The sequence below is a fragment of the Chenopodium album genome, chromosome 1 (assembly GCF_948465745.1).
Source record: "Chenopodium album chromosome 1, dcCheAlbu1.1, whole genome shotgun sequence".
NCBI lineage: Eukaryota > Viridiplantae > Streptophyta > Magnoliopsida > Caryophyllales > Amaranthaceae > Chenopodium > Chenopodium album.
The window spans coordinates 23,830,428-23,840,859 of record NC_137834.1 but is presented as its reverse complement, the minus strand read 5'-3'; the positions used below and the strand labels follow the sequence as shown (position 1 = coordinate 23,840,859).

At 32.7% G+C, this 10,432-nt stretch overlaps 1 long non-coding RNA gene across 2 annotated transcripts; it reads right to left on the bottom strand.

Moving 5' to 3' along the window:
• Positions 1-2,309: 2,309 nt before the first annotated feature.
• On the bottom strand, positions 2,310-8,579 carry LOC145573624 (uncharacterized). Of its 2 annotated transcripts, XR_014097656.1 has the most exons (7): positions 8,456-8,579; positions 8,314-8,358; positions 6,865-7,007; positions 6,622-6,767; positions 3,038-3,156; positions 2,794-2,899; positions 2,310-2,686 (listed from the first exon to the last, which is right to left on the bottom strand). It is a non-coding gene; the product is annotated as an uncharacterized LOC145573624 (long non-coding RNA). The 2 variants fall into 2 exon arrangements; XR_014097707.1 differs by lacking the exon at positions 3,038-3,156.
• Positions 8,580-10,432: the final 1,853 nt, after the last annotated feature.

Here is a 10,432-nt window from a genome sequence, read left to right as displayed (position 1 = left end):
GATTAACATGCTCTCGCAATTTATTAACCAACATAGATCTAACAGGCTCTCGCAATTTATTAGACCTAAGTTCCTATTAAAAATAGCCTTTAATATTAAATCAACATCTGCTCGATTCATCAATTCAATATTGCTAAACATTCACAACCAAATTACATCTGCTCGATTCATATTCTAATTGCAAAGAGTTAAAATAATTCAATAGGAAAATATCATGCAATATCAACAATCAACAATAACAAGCTATCCCTTCATATTAATTATGGATCCCCTTAAACCCTAGAATTAAACTACTCACTAATCATCATAACTAATCCAATCAAATAAACAATTAAAAACATAAACAAGAAAATAATTAAGATAGCTGAAATTAAAAAGGGAAGAAATTGTACCAAACTAAATCTGGAATTAATGAAGAAATTACGAACAAGAGTTAGAGAGAATTTAGGAGAGAGAAAAATACTAAGTAGAGAGAGAAAGTCTAAGAAAAGGAAATTAATCCGTAAAATAATCCGTACAAACTTATATATACTTCCCCTAAAACAAGAATTAACTAAACTAAATCAGACACTAGGAAAAACACGCGCCCGATCGGGCGAAGGGGCGCCCGATCGGGCCCGCCTTTTTTCCTATGCCCAGTCTAAAGCGCCGCGCCCGATCGAGCTCACGCTCACCCGATCGGGCGCGCCTTTCTTGATAGCCTTCATGCGCGCGACCGCCCGATCGGGCGCATGCTTGCCCGATCGGGCCCGGGTCTTCATCTTCGAGGCTTGGACTTCGATTGGACTAGATTTCTCGGCCCAATCCATATTTCCTCCCGGGTCTCGAATACATGGTCCAATTGCCTCGTGATCCAAATAACCGAGCCCTTTATCACCGGCTCGATGGCTCTAGCCAGCCTTGGGCTCCAAAAGTGGTCGTGTTCCTCCAATGCTCGTAGTCGCTTCATAAAAATCCCGAGAAAATACTCCAAAGGTGTAATTCCCTGCAAAACTTAACCAAAACTACGAAAACACTAGAAAACACATATTAGTAATAAAAGTGGCCCCAAAAGGCCAAAAACACTACTAATTATGACCGAGGGACGGGGGTAAAATACTATATAAAATAGACATATCAACCATCAACTTTGAAAATTCTTCTAAGAGCTGGGCAAAAAGAGAACAATAAGTCAGAAATACAGGCTTCTGACTTGAAAGCGAACCATGTAAGTAAAATTCAATAAACAAGTAATACTACTTAATATTCAAGTATTTATCACATAATGTTCATTTACATATCTCTTATTATTGTTTAATTTAATAACTAGCCTTTTGGCCCGTTCAATGCACGGGTTCTTATCTAGGTTATTTCATATGTAGGTATTTTTTCAATAGTTGAAACTTTTGATATGAAATACAAAGTAATTGTATCATTGCTAAAACTTAAAAGGAAAAAAAAGAATGAGGATAGAACTGTGGAAAAAGATAAAAGAATTTATTAGATACATATATATACATGAAGATTTTAGGATATGAAATAACATATTGGTTTAAGTTATATTTTAAGTCTATTAGTTGAAAAGACAACTTTTATATAACTAGTTGTCCTATCGCGCGCGTTGCGCGCGATAGTCCAGCGTTTATTTTGTTGCTGTAATTATTGGCTTAATTAGATATAATTAAGTGTGGTCTTTATTTTTATTCATTTATACTACGTATTATTTAATAAATATATTTCCTAGTATTTTCTTTTATTAACATGATTGGTGTGATTAACGGAGTATGCGGCAATTGTTTGTAAGCTTTTGATTAATATGCTTAAAGCTTGTTTTAATTATTGCTAAGTTTACAAACTAACACTGCTTTAGTTAGCACATGGTGTTGTCATTTTTAATATTGTTTTTTTTTTTTTTTGAAGAGATTTAATATTTTGCGGAGTTAGTATTGTTTGGTCTTAAAATCACGAACTAATATTGCTTATAATTACTTAGTAAAGATTATCACGTGCAATGGTTATTCTCAGATTTTGGTAAATAAACATGTATTGAAAAAAAAAAAGACTTTGAAGTTAGGAAAAGAGAGGGGATGAGTTTTTGATGGTGGGGACGAAGAAGGGTGGAATATCCCCTCCCCTTCTCCCACTTCAAAACTCAGTGTAAATTCAATTTTATCTTGATTAAAATAAACACCTCTAAAGGTTGTATTATTACAAAATAATCAAAATGTTGTATTATTAGAAAATAATGGACCAAAGGTTGTATTATTTTTAGCAATTTTTCAGTATACAAATTGAATTGTGTTTATCACAATCTAATAGGGTTATTATAATTGACATTTGCTTAATTATCATACTGACAAAGTAGCATGCAACCTGCTTTGAAAAAAAATGTATCTTAGACACATCACAAGTCATAGGAATCGCACAGGGCATTATAAAATTAGAAACCTAATCAAGTATTCTTAAAAGGAGTAAAGGTTACTAATCCTACCTAGTTTACAAATTAATTACAAAAACTATTACATATGTCAGAATAAATGGCTGCAAGTTTTGCCTCTGAATCATCAATATATAGCCAGATGTAGCTAAGTTCTAGAGCAATTAGCTGCATCAACTTTTCTCGTGTCTACTTCTATGCATTCTTGTTCAACCTCAAGTAACATTTTATCATAGTTGTTTTTGGCTTGCCCATTTTATCCCATATCATCTAGATAAAATAGTAAGCATAGAGAACAGAGTTAATCACTGATGATAACAAGATAAAAATAACATCCTAACCTTGAAGAGCTGAAGTGCAATTAGCTTGTATCATACCTGAAGTTCATACAAAAGAGACCCACAAGTAGTTTTCGCTTCTAAAAGAGGATCATTCTGAACGTAATATTAAGAGATTTTTTTTTTAACCACCACATGTATCAACCTGCACAAAAGTAAAGGAACTCCAATTTAGTAATTGGACCAAAACTAAAGTCTAATATAATGAACCTAGGTGCATAATGTACAAGCACCACAATACTATGATTCAGACACTAAATAGTGCAACCAAACCCAACATTACCTACACAAATTCCCATAAGAGAAACTGCTTCAAAGAGCTATAAATTTGCTTCAATAAGCTTAAATTACTAAGGCCTGACTACTTTGATGAGTCCTGATTTGCCCAATAATGCAATAAGCCTGCACCATGACACCACAACCAATAAAGTAAAACAAATGTACAATAATATAAACTTGAATCTATAAGAGGAATGTAATTTCGTTGATGTATACAAGAAGCTACTCAAACAATGACATCTTTGACAGAATCTATGAACTAATATCAACTATAATCTATCGATCACTTTCTACTTATATACAGTACCCATCATCATTAGAAATACCCAAGCCAAACCTATCATCACAAATATATATATATATATATATATACTTGTATTAACCAATAAAAATTTACAAAAAATAAATAAATAAATAAAATACTAATTTCAGGTGAGGTAAAACACAAATCTCACAATATTTCTAATCACACTTAATTTAAAAGAAATAAATATCATTGCTCTAAGCTTGAAAATGAAAAACATGTTAGTGCACAATTGCACATACACTGACAATTGAATATGCAGATTAGTTTAGAGTCTTATTGATAGAAATAAAAATGTCGTGTGACCCTTAGAAAGTTAGAAATCCTTTTAGAACTCTCACTTTCTCTCAAAAATAGCCAGAGTTCTTTGTAAAACTCCCATAGTTTCCCCTATAACCACCTTCCTAACACCCGTCTTAGAAACCAAACTACTCTACATTTTACCACTACCACTGTCTTTCCCTTCTTTCATGCCTACTCAGACATTTTCTGCAACAACCTAGCAGCAGCAGCAACCTTAACCTCAATCTAAGCTTTCCTCTCCTCGTCCGTCTTGGTAGCCTCATTAATCTCATTCGGCCTCCTTGGCTCCTTGCTTTCAAATTACCCATCAAAAATTACTTCAAATCTAAAGGCTCATTACTCTCTCTCGTATTTGTCCCTCTTTCTTGTCTCATATTCTCTTTTTATCCCCCCCCCCAACCTTATTGATTCCTCTTCCTCCCTACCTATAACTCTATTTTTACGGTTTGAATGATTTCCCCCAACCTTATTGTCCCCTCTTTCTCCCTCCCTAAAACTGTATTTCAGGGTTTGAATGATTTTTCCCAATCTTATTGTCCCCTTTCTCTCCCTCCCTATAACTCTATTTTTACGGTTTGAACGATTTTCCCAAAACCCCACCATTGACCTTCTTTAGTAACTCTTTTGAAGGGTTTTATATTCCTTACCCCAAGCACACTCTTGATATGGTCTCTTAAAAGTGATCTTTTTATCTCTTTCCATCTCCTTTTATAAGCTTGTAAAGTTTATAACATATGAAAGTTCATGCTTGATTCAAGTCATTTGGATAATGTAGATAGCACTTTTGAAATGGCTTTGCAAAATATAGCAGATATCACTTCATATTTACCTCTGAAAGCATATGAAAGTTCATGCTAGATTCAACAGTCATGTGGACAATGCATAAATCCCAACATAATTGCTCAACACTATCGAATGGTGCAAAAACTAATTTGCAAATATTAACATAACATACTACAGTCATTGCCCCAATACTATCAATACCAAGCAAAATCACTAATTGATAACTGCATTAATCTTATTTAAATTCATTGATCAGTTACACGGTAGATGCATAGCAAAAAGTCATCATAGTTTAAGTGTGAATCACATCACATACTTGATATAGTACTATAATAGATAAGCAATCAGGTTATAAAAAAACTTCTAAAATGTCACCAACACTGAAGAGTGAAGTCAAACAATGAAAATCATTGACGTTATGTTGTCAAAAGAAAAGTACTCCTTAAAAAATTCGAGCAGTTCTAATGCACTGGCCTCATTTAAAGTTACCTTAAAAGTCGCATGCACGGAGACATTAAAAAAGAGCCAAAAGGCAACAGGCAAACATCAAATAGATTACCTGAGTTTGGCTCATTTGCCATACAGTTAACACAGTAAAGCCATTAATATTATAGAACATATGAACCCTATGATAGAAATGTTGCTACTTTAAAATAAGACCATTTCAGAGGTCCCGGCTTACAAGTAGTGTATAATCAGCCGGCAGCAAGAAGCATAGAAGCTCATAAAAGTAGTTAGAAACATTTCCATTAAAGTATACTTGTAGACAGATTCAAATCACGTTGATAAACTAAGTGTTACTACTTCCAACTTTATCCATTACACAATTTGAATTAAGACAATACCATCCTGTATATGAGCAAGAAAGTCTTGGCATTTTATATCATATACATGACACCATAGACCATATATTGACATCCATTTCCCTTGAGAAAGAGCAAGAATTTTAAACACCAACATAATATTCTCTTGGAATTTTCATAGCTCCTAAAATTATATGCTTTGACCAAATTGGTTGGACAAATATATACGAAGTATATGTGAATTTAAAAAATATCTTGGATGGATGGACGACATAGATAAGGCATATCAACTGACCTGAACTAAACAAATTTACAGTTGGAGAAAGATCGGCGTCAAGATAGGGCTCAAACAACATCACACATTAATTATTAGTACCATACCTTAACTCAACACAAGAAGTATATCAAAATTGGAAGTGTTTCTACGCTTAAGACAGACAAGTTTCAAGGTAGATTTTACACGGGTTGAGCAAAATGATACTATAGTAGTATGCAACATCTATATCACAGTTGAGCTTAACAATATCAACCAGCTCAAAAACTAAAGATCACAATGCTTAAAAAGAAAAATTATTAGAATTGCAATGATCAAATTCAGACACTCAAATTTCCACACAATTTATGCGAAATTATTAGCAATATCGATTCAAAAAAACATGAGTAAAGGGGAAACAGAAAAGCTAACCAAATCGTTGACAACAAGAAGATATGTATCAAGAGAATTCCAAAAAACAAGAACAGGGACATCTACTTTCTATCAAAATATCACCATCCACCTCATCCTTGACAAATTTGTCTCTAATTAGACTCAATCTTTCTTTTTTTAGAAGTTTTGCAATTTCACCAAACACTTGGTGAACAAGTATCTTAGCCGCCCTAGCAACGGTAAGAATCAATAAAAAAAAATCAATAGGAACTACACATTATAGCAGCATGATTGGCAATTTGGTAACAAGTAACAACAAATTTGCAAGTTGATCATGGTAAGATATTTAATTTCCAATTGCATTTTACTTAAATATTAGCCAATCTCACTAAGCTCACTCATTTGTACACATGTCAATCAATCAATCAATCAAAGCCTTAATCCCAAAAGTCATTTCCTCAATCACAAGCCAATTTGGTCCAATATCTTATTTTAATTAGCATTTATACCTCATTACAAATTTGTGCTAATTCAATGGCAATGTTCCTTATCATGTTAGATTTTTAGCATTTTTTATCATGTTAGATTTTTAGCATTTTGTCAGTTGCAATTACCTACGTTTTTTACACCCTTTTTTATTGTTATTTTTTCCTATCTTTTTTAATTTAAAAGATCATGAAGTAAGTTTAGGAGCACACTAAAGTTTATAAAATAAATATCATTTTTTGAGTAGCAAAGCAAAGGACTACCTCGAATGTTAAACCAAACTTCTAGACTCGTGTGTGTCAAGGATGTACCCAGCTACTCTTGTACACGGATAAAACTGTAACACTCGATATTTAAATTAGAGGAACACATTGATTAGGCTTGATTACTGCAAAAAAAATCTCCCTTCCTGCACAATGTATCAAAAATTAACCATAAATAACCAGCTAATTAAAAATTAGTATTTGCTAAAAAAAGAGTTCAATGATGTGATAAGGTAACTATACTTCTCAGGATAAAAAATTGGCTGGTTATCAGGCATTTGAGTATGCACAGAATAGTTTGCATATTCGACCTTGAAAGTTCAATATCGAGAGCTTTTCCAAATGGCTAGTACAGCGGCCAAAGGAGGTGCGTAAAGCATAGCTTACTGTCGAGGAAGGGAAGATCAGAGTTGCTAAAGCTCAGTTGTATCAGGGCTAGCTGACAGATTCAAGCAACTTTGCTTAAAGGATTTACATGTTATTTGCATATACCTATCCAAAATCTTACAAATACAACAATCAAATTGATTCAAACTTCAACATTTCACTTATTCATTGACATATATAATTCCCATTTTGTAAAACAGTACCCCCAACCTCAGCTAAACAAGAGATAATAAAACTAATAGCAAATTTTCACCCAAATTTAAACACAGGTCACTAATTGTCAATATTATTGACTATATAAGCAAGAGATCATCACTAACTTAAGCATCACTAACTCTCTCCTATTACAACTATAAATTAGTCATAACACACTAAGCTCATATCTGCCTTAGTTATTTGATTAAAGTATGTGCTCTTGGAATTATAATATTTCCTCCTTGTCCCTCCTTTACTCACTCGCCTTTCATGGTTATGAGAAAATCTATGAGAAAATGAAAAGGATCCTATTAGAGTTATGTCTCTCTTCCTCGTTTACATTAAGCACATTTATCAAAAATAAACTCCATATCACTTGCTTCCCTTCCCCCCTACTCTTTCTATCACTCAAGTCTTTTATGGTTTTGCAAAAAAGTCTTCTAATATTGTTTATTGCTTCCTCATACTATAATTGACCTCCTCCAGTGTCCATATCTCTTGCTCCCATATTTCTCTCGCACCGTCACCATCACATTTTCCCAATCTCTCTAAACCTAAGAAAGAGCTCAAAATAAATCAGTCACTAAACCTAAGAAAGAGCTAAAAATCAACTTCATCATTCTTACTCCTCATAAATGAGTCTCTGTTATTTAGTTAAATTATCTCCAACAACCTTAAGGTTCGACAAATTCGATGACAAATCGGAGAGAGTAAGAGGTCCACTCTCTCTCCTAAACGTATAGTACTACATTCAAACAACAAAAACCACAACAAACCAGCAATAGCACAAACTTTAAATCCGTAAAACACACGCAAAAAAAAATAATAATAATAATAATAAAAATGATTCAAATTAAACTTGAGATTTCAGTGCCAAAACTCAACTTGAGTGAACTGATTATGAAGCCATGGGTCTGAAAACAAAAACCCGATGTATCCTGCTATAAAACCAAAACCCCTTAATCCAACATTTTAAACAAAAGTTATCGCAACTCATGAACTCACCCAATCGGACAAAAAAAAAATTGAAAAAACTCAAACCCAACATAGTGAAATTGAAAATGTACGATTAAAAAAATATATATAATAATAATAATAGCAGGCACTTACCTCAAAGTCGCTTCAATGCATCCATTCACTCATGAATCCATTAATCTAAAATCGGAGCAACCATTTTAGCCCCAAAAAATTCAGAATTATAATTTTTATATACCCAAAAACAAACCAAATTGGGCAAATTCAATAACCATACCTCAGTTTCAATGGAGGAGAGAAAACTCAGATTATGCTTCAATGGAAAAATCAGATTATGAAATGAAATGAAAAATCAATGGAGTACGCATCTTAATGGAGGAGAAAGGAATGAAAGATAGGGAGGAGTGAGAAAAGAAAATGAAATGTAAAAGTAGAATGAGTGGAGATGAGGGAAAAGGGGAAATAGTAATATGCTGACTCATTAAATGAAACCAAATTGCAATGAAATGAACGAATTTCAAGCCAGCAAAATTTCGCCAATTTTGCTCAATTGTACAGTAAAAATCATGGACTTTAGACTCATATCACTATTCCCCAAGGATGTTGACCAATTTTTGAAGGTTTCCACTTTTGAATGGGTTAAGATTCAATTCATATGTTTATGTGATGTATATTAATTGGTTCAACTTTATTTTATTATGATGGAAATGAAACACTTCATTTTCTTAATTGAATTTGCAAGTTATAGAATGTATAAAGACTTAAACAAAAAGATCAAAAGGGGTGACATGTGTCATATGTGGTAGTGAGTGACTTGTAATGACATGTGTCATATGAAAAATTATGGTTTTTGTTTTTAAATACTAAGTATAGATAATACTAATAAAATTCATTTTCATTGATAGGAAGACCAAATCAAAAGGCTGAGGATGCAATACACTCCTCAACTAATTCTATATGGAGAAAATGATGAATTTAAGAATAATAGAAGTGCGACAAGAAGATTTGCAAAGGCATAATATAATATGTTCACTAATGGATATATTTATGTTCATAGTTGGTTGATAAAACTTATAGATCTATGTTATATAATTTTTAATTTTTAACGTTTAAAGTTTGATTAGATATTATTTGTTTACAGAATTATGCTTACAATTTTATATGGAAATCGCGAGATTTTTATTTTTTTTTATTTTTTGGTTTTGTAAAGTATTATGTTTATCAATTTTGATCATTTACAAAAACTAAATGATCACTTTCAGAAACTTAAATATTCACTTACAGAAAGTTAGTAAAATTAAACGGTTCTTTCGAAAAACTTAATAATCACTTTTAGAAACTAAATGATCAGTTTCAGAAACTTAGATATTCACTTACAGAAGAATAAAAAAATATTTCAATAAGAAAAAAAAAATAGTACTAATAGAAAAAGGTTCAAGGTGTAGACATCTACTTTTGGCCTCCTGTCCCGACAGGAAGTGCAATGACGATAAATAAAACCATCTTCGTGTTGGATCAAAGTGAAGAATACTTATGGAGAACTGGTTAAGCCACAAAACACAAAAGACTAGCCCTAATTAAAGATAAAAGCCAAAACAAAGGTCCAATTAACTAAACCCGATCATAATTAGGTTTAAGCACGTGCTTAAAATCCAATAATGACGGATGTAGAAGCGCCTAGGTTAAATCTTAGTGTTGCTGCATAAAAAGCCGCGCGCATCTCAAACAGTCGCGCTGGGCTGCCACGCGCAACTAATTCAGTTGCGCGCGACACCCTGTAATACCCTAAAATTTTCTATTTTCAGTTTCGTCCTCGAAACTTGTTTTAAGGAGGGTAGATTGTAATACCTAAATATTTTATAAATTTATACGTATAAATTAAGTTATTTTAATTATTAAGTAACCTTCCTTATCTACGTAGTTTATTTTTGGAAAGTTTGAAACCTTATTTTATATCTTATAAAAGTCTTGTTTATAAACTATAAATACTTCTTATACCCTAATTATATTATGTTTGCCTCGGCTTACCCCAACGATGTACTCTGCAAAAATTGAGTTTACTACTTTTGCCTTTAACATGATGATGCAAATTATCATCAATTGATTTGCTAAATCAAAGTCAACTCTTGGGTGTTGGTGCGCATGAATAAGCATCTCATATTCATGAGATTTTAATTATACAATGTGAAAGAAAGTGTGATGTTCTCCTCGTCAGATCAAGCAAAACGAAGATTGTATGTCCGTGACGGTAATC